The sequence below is a fragment of the Metopolophium dirhodum genome, chromosome 8 (genome assembly GCF_019925205.1).
Source record: "Metopolophium dirhodum isolate CAU chromosome 8, ASM1992520v1, whole genome shotgun sequence".
In the NCBI taxonomy this organism is placed as follows: Eukaryota; Metazoa; Arthropoda; class Insecta; order Hemiptera; family Aphididae; genus Metopolophium; species Metopolophium dirhodum.
In genome coordinates this window covers 22,090,586-22,102,524 of record NC_083567.1, presented here as the reverse complement: position 1 = coordinate 22,102,524, position 11,939 = coordinate 22,090,586, and the positions used below count along the sequence as shown (strand labels likewise).

The 11,939-nt window shown below is 27.3% G+C and overlaps 1 non-coding gene across 1 annotated transcript; it reads right to left on the bottom strand.

Moving 5' to 3' along the window:
* Positions 1 to 4,531: 4,531 nt before the first annotated feature.
* LOC132951542 (5S ribosomal RNA) lies at positions 4,532 to 4,650 on the bottom strand. The gene has a single exon (XR_009665368.1). It is a non-coding gene; the product is annotated as a 5S ribosomal RNA (ribosomal RNA).
* Between the last annotated feature and the right edge of the window lie 7,289 nt (positions 4,651 to 11,939).

The window sequence follows — 11,939 nt, the reverse complement described above, 5'->3', positions numbered from 1 at the left end:
ATTCATAAAAATTTTTCTTTTTAAATCTAAGATTTGAAAATGTAATATAAGATTACTCATAAGTTTGTCTACCTTTATCAAACAAAAAATGTCTACAAGAAACTTAAATTCAATTTTTATGAGCGTCTGAAATTTATATTTTTACAACATTTGATATTCACTCGATTTCTCATGTAACAATTTTCTTATTTTATTGTAATTAAAAAACGAATGACTGTAGATACTTAAAAATTTCACTGAATGTTTATATTAGCATTTTCTATACACCATAAAATGTTGAAAATATTTTGACTCTTTTTGAGCTGTTTACGGACATTGTCAGTTTTCAATTTTTTCAGTTTTTTTTTCTATAAATATCAATAAAATTTTATTTGTTGGGTAAAAAAGCATGAAAATTTAATACAAGGCTGATATATCGTTCTAATAGCAGTTGAAAAATATTAAAAATACATAGGCACAATTTTTTTTATAAGCATTTAAAGTTCAAATTTTGACAACATTTACCAAATTTATAATTTATTAATTATTTTGTAGTTTAAAATGTATAAAATGTTTAACTTTTATGGCTAAGGATTGAAAATTTAAAACAAGGCTCCATGTAAATAGGTTATATATAAATTACTTTATTCACAATAATATCATCAAATATACTTGGTAATATCATAGGCTGACTGACCGTTTTCGCTCAGAATCCTTATACAATGATATTATATCATTGAATTCAAATTTAACACCATCCATTACAGTAACCCACTTGTAACCTACTGTACAGCAGAGCGACATCCACTTATCTACCTTTTTTTTATTGTTTTTAAATGTAATGTCACTCGCCGAATAGTATCAACATTTTATTTTTAATATTCATTTATTATAATGAAGTATACCCTATTCATTAAATCTGTATTTATTGCAAAAAGCATGCACTTTGTAGATTTTAACTTAAGTCTTTTTTGTTGTTTAATACGATTATTTTTTAAGTTTTTAGTCTACTATATGTCTATATACCTTTAAAAGAAAAACATTATTTTTGTTGTTGGGTCTTATAACTTGCAGTGTTTTTTGCTGTATTTTGTTGGCACTTTATCCCAGTAACCTTTGATTTTTAAAACTATATAAGCTTAAAAGCTTAATTATACATTTTATTCCATTAATTCGACTGCAAATTCTGCTAAGTAGGTACTTACCAACTGTGATTTTGTGATACAATAGCTTAGATAAGTAAAGAATAAAAGAAGAGATTTGAATATATTTTGGAGTTTTGATACAATTTATGGTCAATTTTAAGTCTTATACTCTTACTGAGAATATTTAGGATATAATATATTCATACTGTAGAAGGACAATTGTAAGAATAAATATTCACGTTCAATATTGTATTCTTTAAACCAGACAAATTAATAATTCAGATTTATTAGTTAAGATTATATTTCAGTATTAAGTCAAAATTATTCTGGTAGAATGACATAACTCGTTTAACGTTTATATATTAACTAGACTTAATCAATGGCGTGCTTAGATTTTTTTGAAGGGGATATGCATTTTAGACTGTTTACAGACTTTGTTAATACCTAAAAAAAAATTATATTCTTGCATATATCAGCAGATTATAGTTAATTAAAATAATATCTTTAAATACTAAAATAGGTATTTTAACACATTTTTTTATACATTTTTAGAAATCATTTCCTTTTTTTTCATGTATATATTCTTAGTATTGCATGAAAATTTCTATAACATTAGACGAACCTTCTAGACAATTGAAAATTTAGTTACCTACCTATCACGTTATTATTATATTATTAATAGGCATACACTTGCAGAAATCTTACTAATTCTTCTGGAAATTTCTAGTCGTCCACATACAAATGTAACAAGAAAGTAAATTAAATTGTTGGTAAATAGTTTATTTCTGTTTTCTTGTCTTTTAATTTTTAGCAATCCAATCAAAACAACAGTTTTTTCTATATATTATTAATTTACCTAATCATATAAAAAAAATTTTATAAAAATGATTTTGGAATTGGTCTGATTAAAGAACAAAACTCGCAGAAGTTGTATAGTTATCACTAGTTGATTTGTGGAAATGTGGAATACTTTAAAATATGTGAATAAAAATCTTGATTCACTTAAATATAAGTTACGTAGTGTACAACGTATACCTTAATATATAAATTGTACATTTTGTACTACCGCTCTAAAGCTTATTCCATAATTCCACGCATTAAGTGCTCCCAATAATAGTTTGTGTAAAGGCTGCAGACTTCCCATGCCAACAGTCTTGAAAAACAACAGTACAACAGTGTTTCCAGTATATATAATTTTATATTTTCCTGAATAATCAAACCAAGTAAATTAAGCAGCTTATTTATATTGGAGCTTTAAACCTCTGTTTTCATTAATCTTGTGTTCAAGGGGATTAATGTACTTGTATGTATTTAAGTGATAGCATTGATTATGAATACTATTAGGTAGTATACTATTAGACATTAATATTCATAATCAATGATAATAGGTACTATGTTATTATGCTTCTTATAATAAGTTCTAGGACAATTCTTGGCGTAAATAACCCCACGGTAGCGGTGAATATGCTTCTATTATTTTATCACATAGTTTAATCAATTTAACTTACATGAAATATTAAAATTCACACTAAAAAATAAATTTAAACAAGAATTTGTATTTTAACAATAAATAACAGATTTTTTCTGTGTTTATGAATAGCATGAGCACGCCTTTATTAATATGCAAAAGAGAGTTTTAACTTTTAACTGAGAAAATTTAACATTTATTCAACACTTAAACTTAAGGTTAAAAATTGATATAATCTGCCATAATAAATTCAACCATATACTAGTCGAACCAAATTTTTTTACAAATAATAAAATCATGGTTATCATGGACCATAGACATCTGAGGCTAAATGGTTCAACAATAAAGTAAGACTCGATAAAAAAAAATACATAATATTATATACATATCTCGTGGCATTTGGAAAGCAATAGGTATTATGGAAATGAATGCAATAAATAAATTATAAGTGTAATCATTTAGACGGGTCTTCAAATTTACGAACTTAAAAAATTGTTTTTGCTGTTGTTCGGCTGCAACATTCAAATGTCTTAAATTATTATCAGGTTTCTATCTTTATTATCACGTCGTCAAGTATAATATTCATACACCTACTTATATAAAAGAATATTTATTATACTAATTGTTCTTTTTATCTCTTTCTTCCATCTACCAATATAATTAACTTTAAAATGCCTATTGTTATAACTTATAAATGTTACGGTCGTTCGTTGAACATAATATATAATATGTTCATATCCAAATCATTAACTAGGTACCTAATAATAATAAATCTTAAAAATAATTGTTTAATACAAACATTTTTACAGAAATGTTCACAGAGTTAAAACTGAATAAACTAACTATTATGTATTTTATACAAACACACATTTAAAAATAATCTATAGAGTGTTAAACTATGAACTTATTACCTATTGTTCCTACTATGATCATATACCAGCTGAATCAGATCATGTATAGCTACTAACTGCGACAAAGTCTGTTCTCAACTAGAGACAAAGAAGAACTTTCGAATAAATACGTACTTAGTTAATATTTAATCAATGTTTTGAAGTTAAAAAGCACAAATAAAAATTACGACATATTAAGCTATAGAAAATGTAATCAATATAAAATATAAAACCAATGTAAAAAACATAGTTCATAGCGGTAAATTAGTTACAACTTACATTACTATTATTATATCTATACATAACTCTACTATGGACTGAAATTTTAAATGACAAAAATACTAGATGACAAAACAATCTTTATTATTGTTTTTTTTTTTTTTTATAATATTTTTAAGTAGGTTCATAGTTGCTATTATACATCATTATAAGTGATTATCTTTATTATATGTTACGCTATGTATGGTATAATATTTTCAAAATGTTTAAAAAGATTACTTCGCCCGGCTTATATTTCAACGAACGTAGTGACGTAGCCAGGATTAGGAAATTGTAGAAGGGTGGTGGGGGGAGGTTAAGTATAAATTAAACCAAGTTTATTACAGTTTTTGTATATAAATAATACATTTATTAGGGGAAAAAATGTCCATGGCAGGGGAGGGGGATTAAACACCCAAACCACACTGTCTATAAGAGTATCAATACAATATACATACAGCTTAGTAAGTAAGTACGAGAAAATTGGTCAGATTTCGGATGAGAACAAAAGTACGCAATTCCAAAAAATATACATAGGTACTGATAAAATAAGCCATGATGGAATGCCACTGTGGATGTTAAATACTACAGGTATAATTTTAAAGAATAAAAATATTTATAGTATAGTTATATATAATATTTATAAATATGATTCAAAAATAATTATTTTTTTAATTTATCGCGGGAAGGAGTTCTACAACAATTTTTGAAAGTCAGAGGGACAAAGGCAAAAAATATTTTTATAATCTTAAAATTGATTTAAAATGATGTTAAAAAATAAAGCAAAAAAATGCCAACGGCACGTAGTGTTCCCAAGCGGTCACCCATCCAAGTACTAACTACGCCCGACGTTGCTTAACTTCAGTGATCGGACGAGAACTGGTGTATTCAACGTGGTATGGTCGTTGGCGATCTTCTATAAGAAAATAACATTATTTAAACTAAACAATTATAACGTTTTTATGCATTATAGATTGCAGTATACTGTATAGTAATGCAACTAAATAAATTATAATAATTATAACTAATTAAAAGTGTACTGCATAGACACAACTAAGTTTAAAATTCTGGGGGAAGGGCTACTGTAGCCTAACAGCCCACCTAACAAAACTATTAATTAAATATTTAAATATAACTCATAGGGACTTATATCTAAATCAATAAGCGATATTTTTTGGGGGGGGGCTTCACCGTAGTCATGGGGGGAGATAAGCCGCTTATCCGATAGTTGCACCACTGTGTGCTGGACTGCTAGAATTGTCTACTGCTTATAGGACTGTGTAACCATGTAAATTGTTTAAAAGGAACTTGTTTTTGTATTTTAGATTCTAAGCGAATGAATGTATTGATTTTACAATATTATGGGTTTTTTTTATTTTTTTTTTTTTATATCTGTCATTACTGTTTGGGTTAGTAAAACTGCTTCGATTTTCTTCAACAGCATTTTGTTCGATGGGAAGATAAATGTAGTTGGTGTATTAGAAAGATCAACATTTAAAATTCTCAATAGTTTCCCAAACGCAGGGAAAAACAAAACAAAAATTAAGGCTCCCTTCTTTGCCCCCCTACCCCCTCTAACCATGTCTCTGGAGCCGCCCCTGGTATGGCACGTGAATAATATTAACCAATAATTTTTCCAATAATTATTACCAAATCTCAATAATATATATTGAGGTTTTTGGCCACGGGAAATTATAAGTAAACCGGTGTGCGGTGACCCTTATACGAAACATATGAACAAATTTTGTTTTTGTTTTTCCCAACGTTTTTTAAAACTTTTGGGAATTTTTAATTTTGACCAGTCAAAGTTACCAACTAGATTCACTTTCCCACCAGAAAATATATTGAAGTTGAAAATCAAAGCATTATTTCGTCTACTTATCACAGCCGTAAAAAAAAAGAAACACATTGTAAAACCAATACATTTATCACTCCAGTCAAAATCTAAAATGCATATTGTCATTCAAAAGATCATCCAATCTTAAAAAATTAAATGATAAAAATAGTAAGAACTAAAAAGTATAATTTTTCCCAAAAATGTTGTTTCATAATGATATTTTACTATGTAAAAGAAATGTTTTCAAAAACGTTTGGTTGATATAATATTTAAGTATAGCCAATAAATGCATTTCATTATACTGCATGCCATTAAAATAATAAATAATAAGTTTCACTCAAAAAGAAAATACATTAACTCATAAACTCATATGGATACTTTAAAAACAGTTAAAGTAATAAAAATACTGAACTATTAAGCCATGTAAAACTTTAACAATAAAGTTTTCAAGTCTACTTAAATCTCGATTAAGACACATAAACAAAACTCTCCTTATTGTGAATATACTCTCCTGAATTCTATATAGATCCACAAATCATTTAGGAAGATTTTTTTCCCCATTTATGTAAATGTGGAATATATTTTGTTTACATTAGTCATAGCTCATAACTCATATGTAGCACTATGTATTACACATAGTGTAGCCAGTGTAGGTAGTGAAATTCAGTGTAATATCACTATTACCTATGTCCTATAGGTAATTCATATTAGTATAAGTTAATTAGTTCTTTATAGTAGCAACTTGAAACATACCTTACATACCTCTATAATTTAAATTATCATTTATTATAATACAGAATGACATTTTAAAAATAATATTAAAACTAATTTTAAGTTATTTTTTAGACATCTGAAAATTATTTTTTTTATAGTTTTATTTATTTTATTAGATTTTATTTTAGAAATATTGATAACAATAGTATGCTCGGTTAAAAAGTTTAAAAAATAAAACCAAAATTGTTCATAAGTTTTTCTAAAAGAAGTTTAAAAATATCGAAATCATACCAATAAATATATCGGCATAATTTTTATTTATAAACGTTTGTAGTTAAAAGTGGATAACATTTTCAATTTTATTAATTGAGGCTGAAAACTTTTTACAAGATTTCTATTATTTATTTATTAGTTTTCTCACAAAAACCTAAAAATCTCAAAAATAAATATGCACGCATTGTTTAATGGACATTTTAGTTATTTAGTTGAAATTCAAAAAATAATATTCCAAAGAACTTGAAACTTTTTATTACGAAACGTTATTATTATACGAGTATATACATTACTATACACAACGACACTTCAAAAATTTTATTTTATTTGTACAAATGTGAATAATTATTTACAATAAACACAAGTGATGCTTAGAATACTATAGGTATTAATAAAAGGTACCTATTGTTTATGTGTGTGAGAGAGCATAAGAATGGGTTAATTCACAGTCATTTAATTGTTCACGGGCAACGCCGGGCAGGATCAGCTTGTAAAAAATAAGATAAAGTAAAATAAAATGTAATTAATTTAATTAGCTCATGTTATATAGAAACGGGGGACTCGGTTGAAGGACCCATCCATTAGTGGAACTTCATGACGTGGAGGTTTTGTGAGACTTGTGATAACTGCAGTCATGTGATGAGGAGGAATATAATAGGGGATATAATAGGGGATTTAAAATGGATTTTAATTAATCAAGGAATTTTAGAAGTGAGATTTAATTGTTGTTTATAAGAGTAGGATTTGGTTGAATGATTAGTAACCCTCTGTTATGTTTTCTGGTTTTCATATGAACGTGGTTTCGTCGAGTATTCAGTGGCTGGTTGTTGTTCTGAAGGTTTGATGGCGGAGTTCGACGGCTGTGGTTGTTGACGTTTTTGGTTAGAGATGTTGTGTTTGCGGCTCAGTTGTTTGTATACCTATTATACATTTGTATACCCTTTGTAGTTGGTACTTGGTAGGGTGTGCTCCTTCGCAAGAGGCCGCATATTGCTGGGAGATTCGGTGATTTTGTGCAGTAGGTGGATGTGTGAATTTCCCCACATTTGACACTCATGGCCCATGGGAAGATATATATCCACAGTAGGTTTGAGTGTGGCCATAGGTTTGACCATTTTGATATTGTGGTAATTGTTGCCTTTTGTAGGGTTCTTCTACTTTGATCTCTTTGAAAATATAACTATCGCTTCCATTATGATCGATATTAACAACGATATAACACGGTATAACAAAAAATAGTGGTACCTAGTGAGGTTTTTCAGTTTTTGCTTGCTAAAAATAATAGGTAGTCATTTTAAGCAGAAGGGTATAACCTATTCACAATGTTTTATAGTACGTCGGTATTTTAAAAGTTAATAATAGTTAGTAATATTATAATAATTATTGTATAGTATATTATGGGATTAGTTTTTTTTTTCAAAAATTAGGTCAATCTACCGTATTTGGAGGTACCTACTATTAAAAAAACATTTTTCTTTCTAAGAAAATACCAATAGTACCTGTTTATAGAATAAAATATCCTTGGAAATATAGTAATATACAATAATATAAGCCAACAGCCAATCTTCGTTCATAATTATTTTTCGTTTGCTGCAATGATTGATCATTGATTTTAAATTTAACACGTATAATTTATATTACAGTGACTTCAATGACGACTTACACTCGACACCAACATCTATACAGCAAAGCGAGTTCCACGGGTTTTTCTTTTTTGGTATTTAATTTAATAAACAATAATAATATACATATAATATCTATATGAAATAAAAAATAGTTAATAAGAATAAAAGTTATTACATAGTTAGTTAATCAAATCTGTTAGTTCTTTCTGTTGCCTGTATAATTCTAGAAATTGTATATTATTATATAATAACAATGTAGCATCATCGAAGCTCATGAATCACAAATTAATATATTCTGTATTATAGATCACTGTACTGATCAATGCAATTGCAAATATTGCAACATTATAGTCATTATTCGTTATTATAATAATATAAATATATATACAGAGTGATTCACCAAGTAGGCTCACCCCTTTTTTCTTCAATAATGCAGTTCTTCAAAATCTGATTTTTTGAATTTTTAAATATACTGTACCTATTACTGTAAAACCATATTTTCAAGTGCTTGAGATTTTTTTAATTAGGTACTTAAGAAGTGTCATGTGAAGGTACAAACTTTTATTTTTCAAATGAGAACAGTAGAACACCCCTATTCAACAGTAGATAATTTTTCTGAAATGTTTGAAGTATCAAAATTAAAATTCATACGAGTATAGTTTTATAGTTTTTGAGTTATTTAACTTTGTGTTATAAGGATAAAAGGTCCACGGTAATGGATTCATAAGATATGAGGACAATTGTGATTTGAAATTTGTAGTCATTTATATTAATCTATCAATAAAAATAATTTGCAAAAATGGCCCAAATATAATAAATACTAGATTCAATTTTACGTCTATTTTATATTTATGTAAAATTATTTTTAAAGACTGTAATGATCCTTAATACAAACATTTTAATAATTAAGAATTAACTACAATTTGAATAACAGAAGTTTGTATCATCACAGAACACTCCTTAAATAGTACAAAAAAGTTCAAGAATTTAAAAATATGGTCTTTGAGTGTATTTAAAAATCCCAAAAATCAGAACTTGAATAAATTCATTAGGTATTAAAGGAAAAAATGGGAATGAGCATCCTTGGTGAATCACTCTGTACCTATATAGTGTTATACTCGTAACCTATATTGGTGTTATGGTAATAATTGGATTATAATTTTTAATACCTATTGTTAATTATTTTCAATAGGTACCTCTACGGCTCTATTTACTAACATAGGCGCAACTAGGAACATTTTTCTACAACGGTGACTAAAATTGTATCAGCAGCACAAACCCTGATAATTAGGTATATTTTAAAATAAAAAAAGTTTAAAAAAAGTCCCTCTCCTAGTTGCGTCTATGCTTACGTATGTAAAATAGAAAGATTCATTATTATTATTAAACAGTGAATTGAATACATTCACATATCATATTTAATCGTAACTTTTTTAGAACACAACTCTGTATACAATGTAAATGATATCATAAAAATGATTTATTATGTCTAGCTCCTCCCATATAGACATATAGTTATATTTATTCTTGGATGTGCGACTGTTAGACATTATATTTTATTTTATTTAAATCTCATAATAGCTGAACGTTTTTGTTTTTATTTTTCGGAGAATAAACACAATACCATAATATCTTATATTAATATGAGATATTAATATATAAAACAATATTTTCTGGATTTACTATAATATATTATGTTTGATAATTTTCATCCCAAACAATTGTATCTTGATTCATTGTCGTGTTTTATCTTTTATCATTTACAAAATTATTAAACAATCAATTGATTCTAAAACATTGAGCCACAAATAAATAAATAATATATGATCATAAAATTAAAACTACAAGCACGAGAAATATAATATCTTCAGTTGTTTTTTTGCACCATCAAATGGGTGAGGTCGAATAGCACTTATTTTTGTCAAGTTGCACTCAGGAAATAGAAATGTTATGTTCGTATTTTCACTCCTATAAACCACCCGTGGTGTATACAACGCTTGAACGCCATTTAACACTTCGGCACTCGCATATTATACATACTGTTTTTTATAAATGTATAATTTTGAAACAATTAAATTAAATCACGAACAAGTTCGTCTTTAATGATTTGTAAATTAATTGACAATGTGATGATCATTGATCACACATTCACTCAGATTACTCCAGAGATGGAAGAAAGTGTACTAAAATACATAGGTAGGTACGTTGTTCGTATATTTTTGTTTTTATCATATCACACGCATCAATATCTTTGGAAAAAATTATCGACAAATACAAGATTAATAACCGTGGGCTCTCCTTATTAGTAAGTTAGTCCTTACATTCTAGGTTTATAGCCCCCCTTACTAAGGTTTAGCCCCCCCCCCACACAAATATCCCTTATTGATTTAGATATAAGACCCCTATGGGTGATTTTAAATAAATAGTTTTGTTAGCCCCCCCAGAATTTTAACCCTTGTTGCGCTTATGATTATATATAATATTTTTTGTTTGGATAAATTTGTAGGTATATAATTATAATAGGTAAATACGTAATAATGTATAATATTATGAACGTAGTACCATAATACTACCATTGATTATGAATATTAGTATTAATAACCTATACTAATTACTAACCTATAAATACTAATACAGTAATACTATAGCTAGTAGGTTGTAGGTAGGTTATAATTTATATATAGCTCGTAGCCCGTAGTTACGAGGTACCCACTTGACTAGGTATATCGTATATATTATAAGAGTGAGGACATAAAATATATGAAAAGTTAATAAGTAATAACTGATAACAATAAACTGTTATTATTACAATGGACGGAAACTAAGCCAGTACTATGTAGGTATAGGTACGACCTACTATACTTTGGCGACTTAAAAGGTGGGCACGTACTTAAAAAAAGTTGAAAACCACTGATCTAATGTATGCAACCGTGGAGAATTATATCCGCAGAAAATTTCACAAAACATTTTGATACCTACTTTATAAACGTTTTACCATAGAACAATGTTTTAAAGTTTATTTACATGTAAAATGTACAGAGTAATTCCCCAAATAGGCCAGATTTTTTCGTTTAATAATAAATTTATTTAAATTATGACAGGTACCTATTTAAGTTTAAGGATCATATAATTTCAAATATTTCGATTTCGTATATCATTATTATGGAGTGTCCTATGGTATTTAAACTTATTATTTTTCAAATGAGAACCAATACTTTTTTTCTTTGAATTAATAATTAGATTATTTATTGAACAATTGTATTATATATGAGGTACCTTCCTATCTAAATTTCAAACAATTTGCTTTTGAGTTATTTAACTTTGTGTAAGTCGTAAGGCGTAAGTGTAGGTACTATAAGGTTAAAATTATGATCTGCATAACAAATTACAATGTAAAAAAGGGCTGTTACGATTTGAAAAAAAGAGGTTTGTATCGCTACAGGAGTACAATAAACTACAAGACCTTTAAATTGTAATGATATAAAATAATATAAGTATTAAGTACCTATTTGAAAATATAGTATTATTTAAATACCTAAACTTATATATTCTAAACATCAGAATTTGAATAGATGAATTATTTAAGGATAAAATGGGAGTGAGCGCATGCTTGGTCAATAAACCTGAATAGTCTTTATACCATAACCTCTCTAACTTACCTATTATTATAATGATATAACTTATATACCATTTTAGAGTATTTTAACTTTCAATCAACTAGTTAAAACTCGAAATTTAACGATTTCAAAA